Raw genomic sequence first — 11065 nt, 5'->3', positions numbered from 1 at the left:
TCTTAGGGTACTATTATTGTTATTAGAGTACAGTGTACTATAATATAATGTATGTGGACCACTAGAAGTGTGTTGTAATTGTCTCTAATGTATTTGGGAAGTGTGTTTTATGTGATATGTGTATTTAGTTCATAAACCATGGTGTGTGGAGTGTGGACCAGTCATGTTTTTTCTTATCTTATTTAGAACTCTCTGGCCTATATGTTAGTGAAATTAAATGCAATGTGTCAAGTATTATTATCAGAAAAGTGTGCTGAATCTTGTTCCCTGGTACTATAAATTGGGTTGGTGCTACTGAAAGGGTTAGTTAATTCGTTCTTATAATAATAGAGTTGAATTGCTTGAATAGGACAAATTTATTTTCCTCTATTTAATAATGACAATGCCTTGCATATATAAAATAAAATCTTTTCTGATTAGTACATCTCTTAATTATTATGGTATATAATCCGCATTCAATATTTGCCTCAACTTTATACTAGCATATATAATGAAATGAAAATTTAATGATTATCAGACTTCCAGACCGTACCATATATAATGCAATCTGTATAGTATAGTATTCATTAATGGAAGTACTTGAGAAATTATTTGTTAAGCAATTATAAATTCATTTTTTTATCTCTCGATTGTTTACAAGAGTGAGAATTTAAAAATGTTTATACGTTTTTTCTACAGAAATATCTTTATTTGAATTCTTTTCACTCTTTCATAATTTTGGCGAAAATAAATTCTAATATTAAATTTTGTTTTTTGAGGTGAAATAATGCTATTATTATCCAAGAAACTGCAATCATTTATTTACTTGATTTTGAATTATTTTTTAAGTTATTTTATTATACCATTTCTAAGTAAAAAAAAATCATTTTTTTAAACATAGTCCTATTATAAAGTATTTTTTAAGGAGGAAAAAAGAAACTAGCAAATAGAGAAGTAAGTAGATATCGCATTATAAGTGAAGTATTATTTATTTATTTGGGATTTAAGAGAAATGATGAATAAGGGTGAAAATAAGTCATGATGTCTGTTAAGAGCCTACAGGTTTAGTTGTGTTTGGTTTGATCTGGCTTACTTTCTTATAAAATAAGTTTAGACGCACACTATTTTAAAAGTTTAAATTTGTTAATAAATTAAGCTCGTAAATTAGTCTTAAAAGACTGCTAAACATTTTTAAACTTGTTAAAATATAAATAAATATATAAATATTTTTTACAATTAAAAAATTATTAAATATTTAGATGTTTTTATAAATACTAAATTTAATAATTACGTATAAATAATTTTTTATTAAAACATTGATCAAATCTTTTAACATATGTTAAATTCAAATTTAATATTTAAAAATAAATCTATAACAAACTACAGACCAAGTTCTGACTTTGTTGGAGATGAAGGCTGGTTTCCATCCCTAGTGATGATATTGAAAAGTGATGACACAAATATAAATAGATCAAAAGAAAGGCTATATTAATATAAGGGTGAATGTGAGACAATAGAAGAAGTTGGTATATACGGCTAGCTAGGTTTTCCATCATCATGTTCAATGATGAAATTACCACATTCATTATTTGTTTCTCCATCTACAATTCACAATCTTCTTCCCACGCATGCACTCGATCTTTAACAATTATTGCCACAATTGACCTCTCATGTTTCATTTAAATTTTTTACTAATCTATCCTAAAACACCATCATTTAGAATGAAAAATCACATATGTCAAAAATATTATTATTAAATAATCACTTAAAAGTTTACATAATTTTTATATTCTAACAACTATATATCTCATGCATGAAAACTGTTCCTTTCACTTGATGAAAATGAATTGAATCAGAAAAGGGATATTTTGGTAAAACTAAAAGCAAAGGAAAGTTGCATTGCATTGCATAACATAACGCATAGCATTATTTGGGGAAAAGGAGAAAATGGAATTGTTTGGGTAGAATGGTATCATTTATTGGGCGGTTGAAAATTGAAATAGGGGAAACGTACGTATGTAAACAGAAGAGAAGGGTTTGTATGTGTTGAAAATTCACGTGGGGGTTCTGAGTCTAATAGCTAGCTTGTTTTAGACTTAGTGAGTGAGGGAGTGAGGTGAGTACCTTACTACCTTATATATATTATAGCTTTCTGCCTATACCCCGTCCTATACTTGAGGCAGGGACAAATTTAATGCTCTTCCTGTTACCCACTTACCATTCAATCTTTCCTCTTTCTCTTATTTCCCTTCTATTTTTATTCTTTTTACATCTATTCAATTATGTATATATTTTTTTAGGATTTACCTAACATATATATATATATTATAAAGGCATATAATAAGTTTACGATTAATAAAAAAATTTAAATATTTTTAATAAAAAAATTAATTTATAAATTTAATATGTGTCCTTACTATATAAAATAAATAAATCTATTTTTTTATAACAAAATGTAAGTGGACCTGCATTGTTCAGTTAACATAAGCTTATTATTTAATATCGATCAATTTCATGGTGTCTTTTGATTTGGTATTTAAATTATCTAAAGTATTTTTTAAGAAATAAAAGATTAAATATTTAAAATTTATTAAATATTAAGTAGTTACTTATTTTGGCAAATTAGGTACCATTTATAAAGTACTATAGCAATTACTAAATATGCTATCTAACCTTATTCCAAGTGCTTCTTGGATGATTTTATTATGCTAGGTGAGCTAATACTAGTAGTTACAAATCTATTCTACCAAAATCGATATTTTTTTCCAAGATTTGAAAACGAACTGATAATCGAATCATTAGAATTAAAAGTTTAATCAGAATTAAATTGAATATAAAAATAATATATATGGATAAAGTATATTTTTTATTCTTGAAGTTTGATAAAAGTTTTAAAAATATCTTAAATTTTATTTTGTTTTAATTTTGTCCCAAAAGTTTTCGATTTGCATCAAATATACCCCTAACGACTAATTTTTCAAAAAATTAAAGATCAATTCAATAACAATTTCATAAGAATAATCTTCAACACAAACAAATTAAACATAATTTTCATGCATTATTGTTAGATTGATCTTAAATTTTTTGAAAATTTAGCCGTCGAGGGTATATTTGATGCAAATCGAAAACTTCTGAAACAAAATTGAAACAAAATAAAATTTAAAGATATTTTTAAAATTTTTACCAAACTTCAGAAAAAAAAAAGTATACTCCACCCTATATATATATGAAAAATATTAGATATATAAATTATTTTTATAAGAAATCTAATCAAGTGTTTTTTAAATATTTTTTTAACTAAAATTTTTTATTATCAATTCTTAAACTATTTGACTAATTTAGTTGAATTTAGCTATCAAAATGACTTAATAATGTAATATTACCGTATATAAAATATTAAAAAAACTGATTTCTTTTTTATTTTATTATTTTAAACTTTTGTACTGGTTATTCTTTGAAGGAGTATTGCAATCTATAGTTACTTTACTTGGAGCGTATTAGTATTTATATTTGTAGTGTAATATATAATTTTGATTTATTGCCTTTTTTGGAGTAGATTTATTTTTGCTTTGTATGGAGTTCAGTTTAGAGCAGGTAGTGGCGTAAGGCAGGGGGACCCATAAAAGCTGAGATGACAATATTAGCAAAGGCTTTGAAACCAGCCATCCATCACATTCAAAGAGTTTACCCCCCTGGCCCCTTCCCAATTGTCCTCTTCTCACACAAATAGAGAGTGTTTGCAACACCTACATTATTGCATGCAAATGGAAACTTGCATTATTAATTAAATAAATAAATGGGGACTTTCCATGTTTCGTATTGCTATGGCAAAATTAAACAAAACAATATTCAATGTTGCCTATAATCACAACATCTCTAATCATATACAAATCATTGGCCATTGTTCAAAATAGATGAGTTAAAAGCCAATTAAATAGCTGAAAGACCACAAGCAAAGGTAATTTGGATTGGTTTAACGATTAAATCATTAGTCTGTATAAATAAGTATCAAGAATTTGAATTTTGTTTGTGCATGCAGTAATTTATTGTCAACGACAACACTCTAAGTTTTTCTAACTACATTTTTTTTGTTGATCAAAATAAAAAACAAGTGAAGGTAAAAAAGTATTTGTTTTCTTAATTTTTGTACTTTATTCTATATATAAAGAAGAAGAAGATGGAAATAATTATCAAAGCAATATAATAGTGATGACTCTGAAAAGGGGAAAAGAATTAATATGAGATAGTAATTGAGAAAGAAGAAAAGGGTAATTGTTTTGGAACCAAAAAGCCCCATTTGATGGGTAGGCTTTCGAATGAGACACTAAGTCCTTTCCCCAACACCCAATGAAACCAACATTCTAACCATTTCGCCAGACTCTCTCTGCCACTAACAATATTATAATGATGATGATGGTGCTGCCATTGAAGCCAAGCCTTCTGATTGGATGCTAAACAATGATGCATGCATGGTGATGATGATGAAATTCGGGACAGTTGTTGTGGCCTCTGCCTTATATATATAATAATAATAATAATAAGGTGGTTGTACATTAAGGTATTCGAAATTGGGGTGTGTGATCTTTGCATCATTCATCCATTGCAATGAGTATGCCAACATTTTTGGCTCCATGGAAATGGCATGCCACCCGCTGTACTCTATACTGAGTGCTCAACCCTCCCCTTTGGACTTTACTCATACTAATTATTATTTGAGCTGGAGTTCCTTTTATTTCAAAACAAATATATATTTGTTGGTGGAAACTCAGGTGCAGTAGATTTCACGTGAAATTGATAGTTGAGAGCCGTTAGATGATTTGACTGATTTGACTAAATTTTCATCTAACGGCTCTTAACTATCAACTTCACGTAAAGTTGACTGTACTTTAATTTTCACTGTATTTATTGCATCGTATGGTGAATAATTTAGGGTTTAAACTTTACAATTTGAATATTGAATGAGATGCTAATCTTGGTTACTTCTTCCTAAAAGATTTGACTTTGAGAGAGTGTAACTTTGCATTGAAAACATGTTACTATATATTTATATCTAAAGTGTAGGAAGCAATGAAGATAATATTTTTTCTTTGACATATTGTGTTGTTAAGAGAGAATTATGAAAGAGGTTATATTGAGAGTAGTTTCCAGCGATTTGGTGTGTAATGTGGCTCTGAAAGAAAGAAATATAAGTGGAAAGAATAACAAGCAAGTGCTAAATTCCAAACGCCAAAAGCTTGCCTTTGGAACTTATCCAAACACAATGGAATCATTGCCCTTTAAAACTCACCTGCTATTGTACTTCACCTCTCTTCCAATTTTATTTGTTTATCAATTAAAAATACTATATGTATACACAACATTAATCTTTAAATTAGTTATTGTATATTTTGTATATATATATATATATATATATATATATATATATATATATATAATTTATTTTTAATATATATTTTAAAGTGATAATTGATTTAGAGACTATTTTTTTTACCACTTACTTACTTCCTTTGAGCTTTTTTTTTTTTAATTTATTTTTCCTTTATTGATGCAGTAGTAGTAATAGTACTATTTCAATCTCCTTTTTGGTTCTTCCATACACTCTACCCTTTATTTTCCCCTTGTGGTGAACTATGGAAGGATTTGAATAGTTATATATAATTCATAGTACCCAGCTCCATGGCCCCCCATGGTGTTTCTTGTCATCCTATTCCAAAAGCAAGTAAGTTTCATTAAAGAGCTACAACCCTTTTTTCCTCTCTCTTTATACATAGGAATGGGGAGGAGGGGCTCGGGGGTAAAAATTATAGGTGGATACTACCATGAAGATTTTACTATTGTCTTTATATGAAGATGCTTCTTTTTTATCATTAGATGATGAAATGTATGGTTTGATTTTGATGTGTTACAAAAGTGTTATTTTTTTTAAAGTGTGGCTAAACAAACAAAGTACACTTTTAACACAAGAATCTTCATAAAAAGATGTTTTTAGCATCTTCATTTGAGTAGTTGCCAAAATTATATATGCCAGAAGTTTTTTTAATCAATCATATTAGGTGTATCTCAAAATCAATTACAAATATAAAATATATATTAAAATATAAAATACATATTAAAAATAAATTAAACTATATATAATTGATTTTCTACGTTTACGCGTAATCTTGTTTTGGTCCTTAAGGTTTAAAGTGACCTATTTGACTCTAAAAAAGTTTTATTTATCTTCAACGTAGTCCCACCGTGAGATCAAAGTTAAATAACTATTAACAGAATGTCCTACATGATAGCAATACAAGAATAAGGTCGATAATCTAGAAAACAAGTATAAACTTCAAACACACAAAATCAACCTTGAATGCATAAATACGTTTATTTATCATTATCCATAGTTGTATAGAAAATATTTTATTTAAATTGTAAAAAATAATAAATAAATATATTGATACATCTACGGTTGATTTTGTGCCTATAGAGCTCGTACTTGTTCTCCAGATTATCGACCTTGTTCTTGTACAGCTATCATCATGTAGGACATTTCGTTAATTATTTAACTTTGACCTCATGGTGGGATTACATTTTTTTTGGTGACTAAAATAAATTAAACAAAGAAAAACAAAACAAAAGATTTGCTTAAATAGAAGGATAGTCTTTTTTAAGACTACTCTTAAACTCCTCTCAAGGTGAATGAAGCTCTACATGAGAAAGTTATAACTTTATCGCTATATTTGACATAGTACCTGTCCCCGTATTTACATCTCTCATAATCAAACGAAAGTCAACACGCTAATTTAAATGTATGATATCTCTTATTTTGAGTACCAATGGATCAATAAACTCAAAACCATCTTGATGATTAGTAACAAGATTAAATGAAACTTTTTTGGATTCAAATAGAATACTTTAAACCTTAAAGACCAAAACAAGATTACGTCCAAACATAAAAGACTAATTTAGTATTTTACCCTAATTAATTTTAATAGTTTATTTTAATGTATATATAAATAATTTTTTTTGTTGCTAACTTTTTATATTATATGATTGGTTGTTTTTCTTGTTTCAATGTTTTCAATGATTCTTACAATAATAATGTGACATTTTGCATATTCACAAATTTAAAAATTATATAGTATATACCCAAAAATTCTGCGTTGGGTGGTTATTAGCCACTTTTTTAATTATACATCTTTATTTATCTAAAGAGGAAAACCAAAAACCTTTGCTGTAGTAAATGCGATGGTTTTTTTAAGTTTGAGTGAAGTCTTGGGCTGGTCCAAAACAAGTTACTGTGAATTTGAGGCCTCCTTAATTTGTTATTGTAGGAATAGTAATGGGCTTTGTGAACTTGAACTTGGGCTTAATGAAGTCATAGTTGCATTTGTTATGTCACCCGTCTGCTTAAGTAAGTGTCGGTCTGTTAAAAAATAAAAAAAGTAAGCATTGAGAGTTTGAATTCCATCTTGTATATGCAGTAATTTATTAACCATTGACAGATTCTTAAATTGAGCTCAAATCCACGATGATTATTCCTTAGTCTGTCGGACTAAAAAATTAGGGGTGTACATAGAGTCGGATGAAGTTGGATTCGTCTTGAACCAGATCCAATCCTAGATCCAGAAAAATCACACTATTTTTTGGGCCACACTAAAACTGGATCTAAACCAGGTAAAATTCGAATCTTAATAAATTTTATACCAAAAAATTATGACGACATTTATTTATAAAGAAAAAACTTACTTATTATTGAGAAATTGATACTCATATAATCATATTTGAACTTGAATTTGTCCATAAATTCTAATTTTATAGTTTTTTTTGATCTATTTCTAATTCAACAAATTTGACTAAAAACAAAACAGTAAGATTGGAATTAATTTAAAAGATATTATAGTGTATCACGACATCACAAAAATTTGGATTCTATATCTTTTGATCCTCTAAATTTTTGTAAATAATTATTCCATAAAATTACAACATTCACGTAATAATTAGAGTATAATAATAATAATTTAAAGTTTCATAATAATAATTAAATCAATTACACATCAAAATGCATATTTAAAGTCTCATGAGAATAAAATTCATATTTTTTTCTATACGGATACTAAAGTCTTGATCCGGATCCGATTTAATAAATTAGCCGGATCTTTTATTGAAATTTCGGGCCTAACCAAATCACAATAAAAATATGCCAAATTAGCTCCAAAGTGGTCGGACTCAAGCCAGGTCATTAGACCGGACTGGATCATGAGCATCTTATAGAAGATACCGTGAGCAACTAAAAAAAAAAACCATGCCAGATTCAAATCTAGCTGAGGCTAAAAAGTGGTTATAAAACCTACGGGGAGGGAAAAGAATGTGTGTTAGGATGTAACTTGTTTAAAAAAAAAATTCATTACATTTCGTAATCAATTTGGATTGATCTAGTGGTTAGCACCTTAGTTTGCTTAAGAAAGTGTTGAGATTGGAATCCCTCTTTGTGCATGCAATAATCTATTGTTCAGCGACAAACTTTTAAATGAAGCTCCAATTTGCAATGGATTAATTCTTGACTTGTTGGATTGGGAGATACTGTGAAAAATAAAAAAGCGTTACATTTCATGATCTTCACCCAAAAAATTAGTCCAAGCGTTATGTTTTAAATTATGGGTAAAGTACTATTTTAATTCTTAACGTTTCAAACATCTTATTTTTGTCCTAAAAAGTTTTAAACATGTTTAATATTATCCTACCTTTAAATTTAACACTAATAGTTAATGAAATAAGTAATGGGGACGTAAATAACGTTACTAGTTAGGTTATATATTCTTGCATGTGTCAGAAAAATATAACAAAATCCTTTTTGTCACGCTTCTACTCAATTTTTTTTGTATAAACTATAAAACTCCAAATCCTAACAATGAATCATCACGCTTTAAAATAAAAAAAATTATATTAATGATTGTTGGTGGATCAATTTTACTTATATATTGAGATCTAATACTATTAGCTCTTTAATATGCAAATTATTTATATTAAATTTAATAATGAAAAAATATTATTGAACTTACTTAAAATTTTTTTAGGATTGAAATAGGACGTTTAAAAATTTTTGAAACTGAAATAAGATATTTAAGACTAAAATAATACTTTATCCTTAAATTATTTATTAATTAACAAAACAAAAAGAATATGTTCCATTTGTTAAAAAAATACTAATATTAAAATAATATCTACATGAAAAGTGTACCGATAAATAGAATTGAAAAATAAATAATCTTATATATTATATATTAGTTGTGTCTTTTTGTAAAGTGTTAGAAGTGATATTCCAAACAAATGATGGAACAAAAAGATTCTCTCTTTTGTTGAATTTAATAAATAAAAACGAAGATGAGGAAGAAAAAAAGTTCAACTTCAATAAAATGAGAGAGTTGTTCACCTAACGAAATCAATATTATTTCTTATATAATGAGTTCTTGTAGTTATACATATGTATCAGAAGTAAAGACAAACGAGGCCTGCAATGGTAGAAAGAATAATATTATTTGACATTCACATCTTAATCCTGAAATTCAGTGTGGATTATTATGCTAAAGTAGTAGTATAGCTTGTATAATAGTAATATTATTGCTGCCAAGGAAGAAGTATCAAATTATGTAACTTACATACATAAATTAATATAATTTATTCTCATAATTTTTTAAAATTTTATATACATAAATTAATAAAATTTATTTATTAAAAATAATTTAATATTTATATTAGTCAAATAATAATTAAAAATACTAAATATTACTTATCCAAGAGTTTCTCTTTAGAAAATGACTTTTCAACACTTCTATTATTTTTTCTATAAAGACAATGAGCACCTATAATGGTGAGTTCCTCGTTTACTTTTTTCTGACACATAAGAACTTTAACCATTGGAGGAGAGAAGGAATGAGTTCCTGCACGGGTCTCAAGATGAAGGAGTCCCTCTAAATAGGGACTCAAATTAACTAATAATAATTTGCCATTTGGCAAATTATTTTAAAAAAATAATAATATAAAATCTGAAATAATTAAATAATTATATTAAATAATAAAATAATAATTAAATTAGTAATAATTATAATAAAAATTATATTAAATAATAATATTTTTATTTAATTAATAATTTATATTAATTATTTAAATAATAATTAATTAGATTAAATAATTAAATTTTTATTTAATTAATGATTTATATTAATTGTTCATATCATAATTAATATTAAATATTATTTATATTATTATATTAAATTATAATTAATTAAATTTACTTACATTAAAAAATAAATTTATTTACACCTTATAAAATAATTCTTAGTTGAGTTAGTTATTTTTATTTTTAAAATTTAAAATGCTAACGATATTATTAAAATTAGCAGTTGTAAATATAAAATTATAAATTAGTGTAATCTCGAATTATATATTGTGTATTATTATTATATATGAATTTATTTAATATTAATATCTTTTAATAGTGAATTATTTTTAAATTTATAAATTTAAATAATATTATTAAAAAAATCAATTACATTAATTTTAAGTATTTTAATTAATTAATTAAGTGGGACCACAATAGAGACTAAAGTTAGTTCCTTCTAATGGAGAAGAGAGAGATGCTTTGAGTTCCTATTTACCGTTTATGATGCAAAAGTTGATGTGGAGTTACTTTTTATGACAGGTGGGCCATAAATAGAGACTGAGATGAGTTCCCTACTGGAGATGGTCTAAGACATACATTATTATTACATAGACATTTCGGATATCGGATGGATTTGGTAAAGCTCGTGTGTTTTTTTAAGTTGTTTATTTTTTTATATTTTAAATATAGTTTGTTAAAAATTATAACCGTTATATTTAGTAAAATAAAATAAAATTAATTTTCAATAAATATAATTTCTAATAATAGTATCTAGTGCAATTACTTTTAAAATTTAAAATATCTTTAATAAACCTAAATATAATAAAGCATAAAAATAAATTTGAATAGTTTTTAAAATATAAAATTATATTAAATTTTGAAAGAAAGCAATTAACTTTAAAAATATCTTCATAAATATTTTTAAAAACACTTATAATTTTT

The sequence above is a fragment of the Arachis stenosperma genome, chromosome 8 (genome assembly GCF_014773155.1).
Source record: "Arachis stenosperma cultivar V10309 chromosome 8, arast.V10309.gnm1.PFL2, whole genome shotgun sequence".
NCBI classification, from domain to species: domain Eukaryota; kingdom Viridiplantae; phylum Streptophyta; class Magnoliopsida; order Fabales; family Fabaceae; genus Arachis; species Arachis stenosperma.
Note: the sequence above shows the minus strand (reverse complement) of the source record.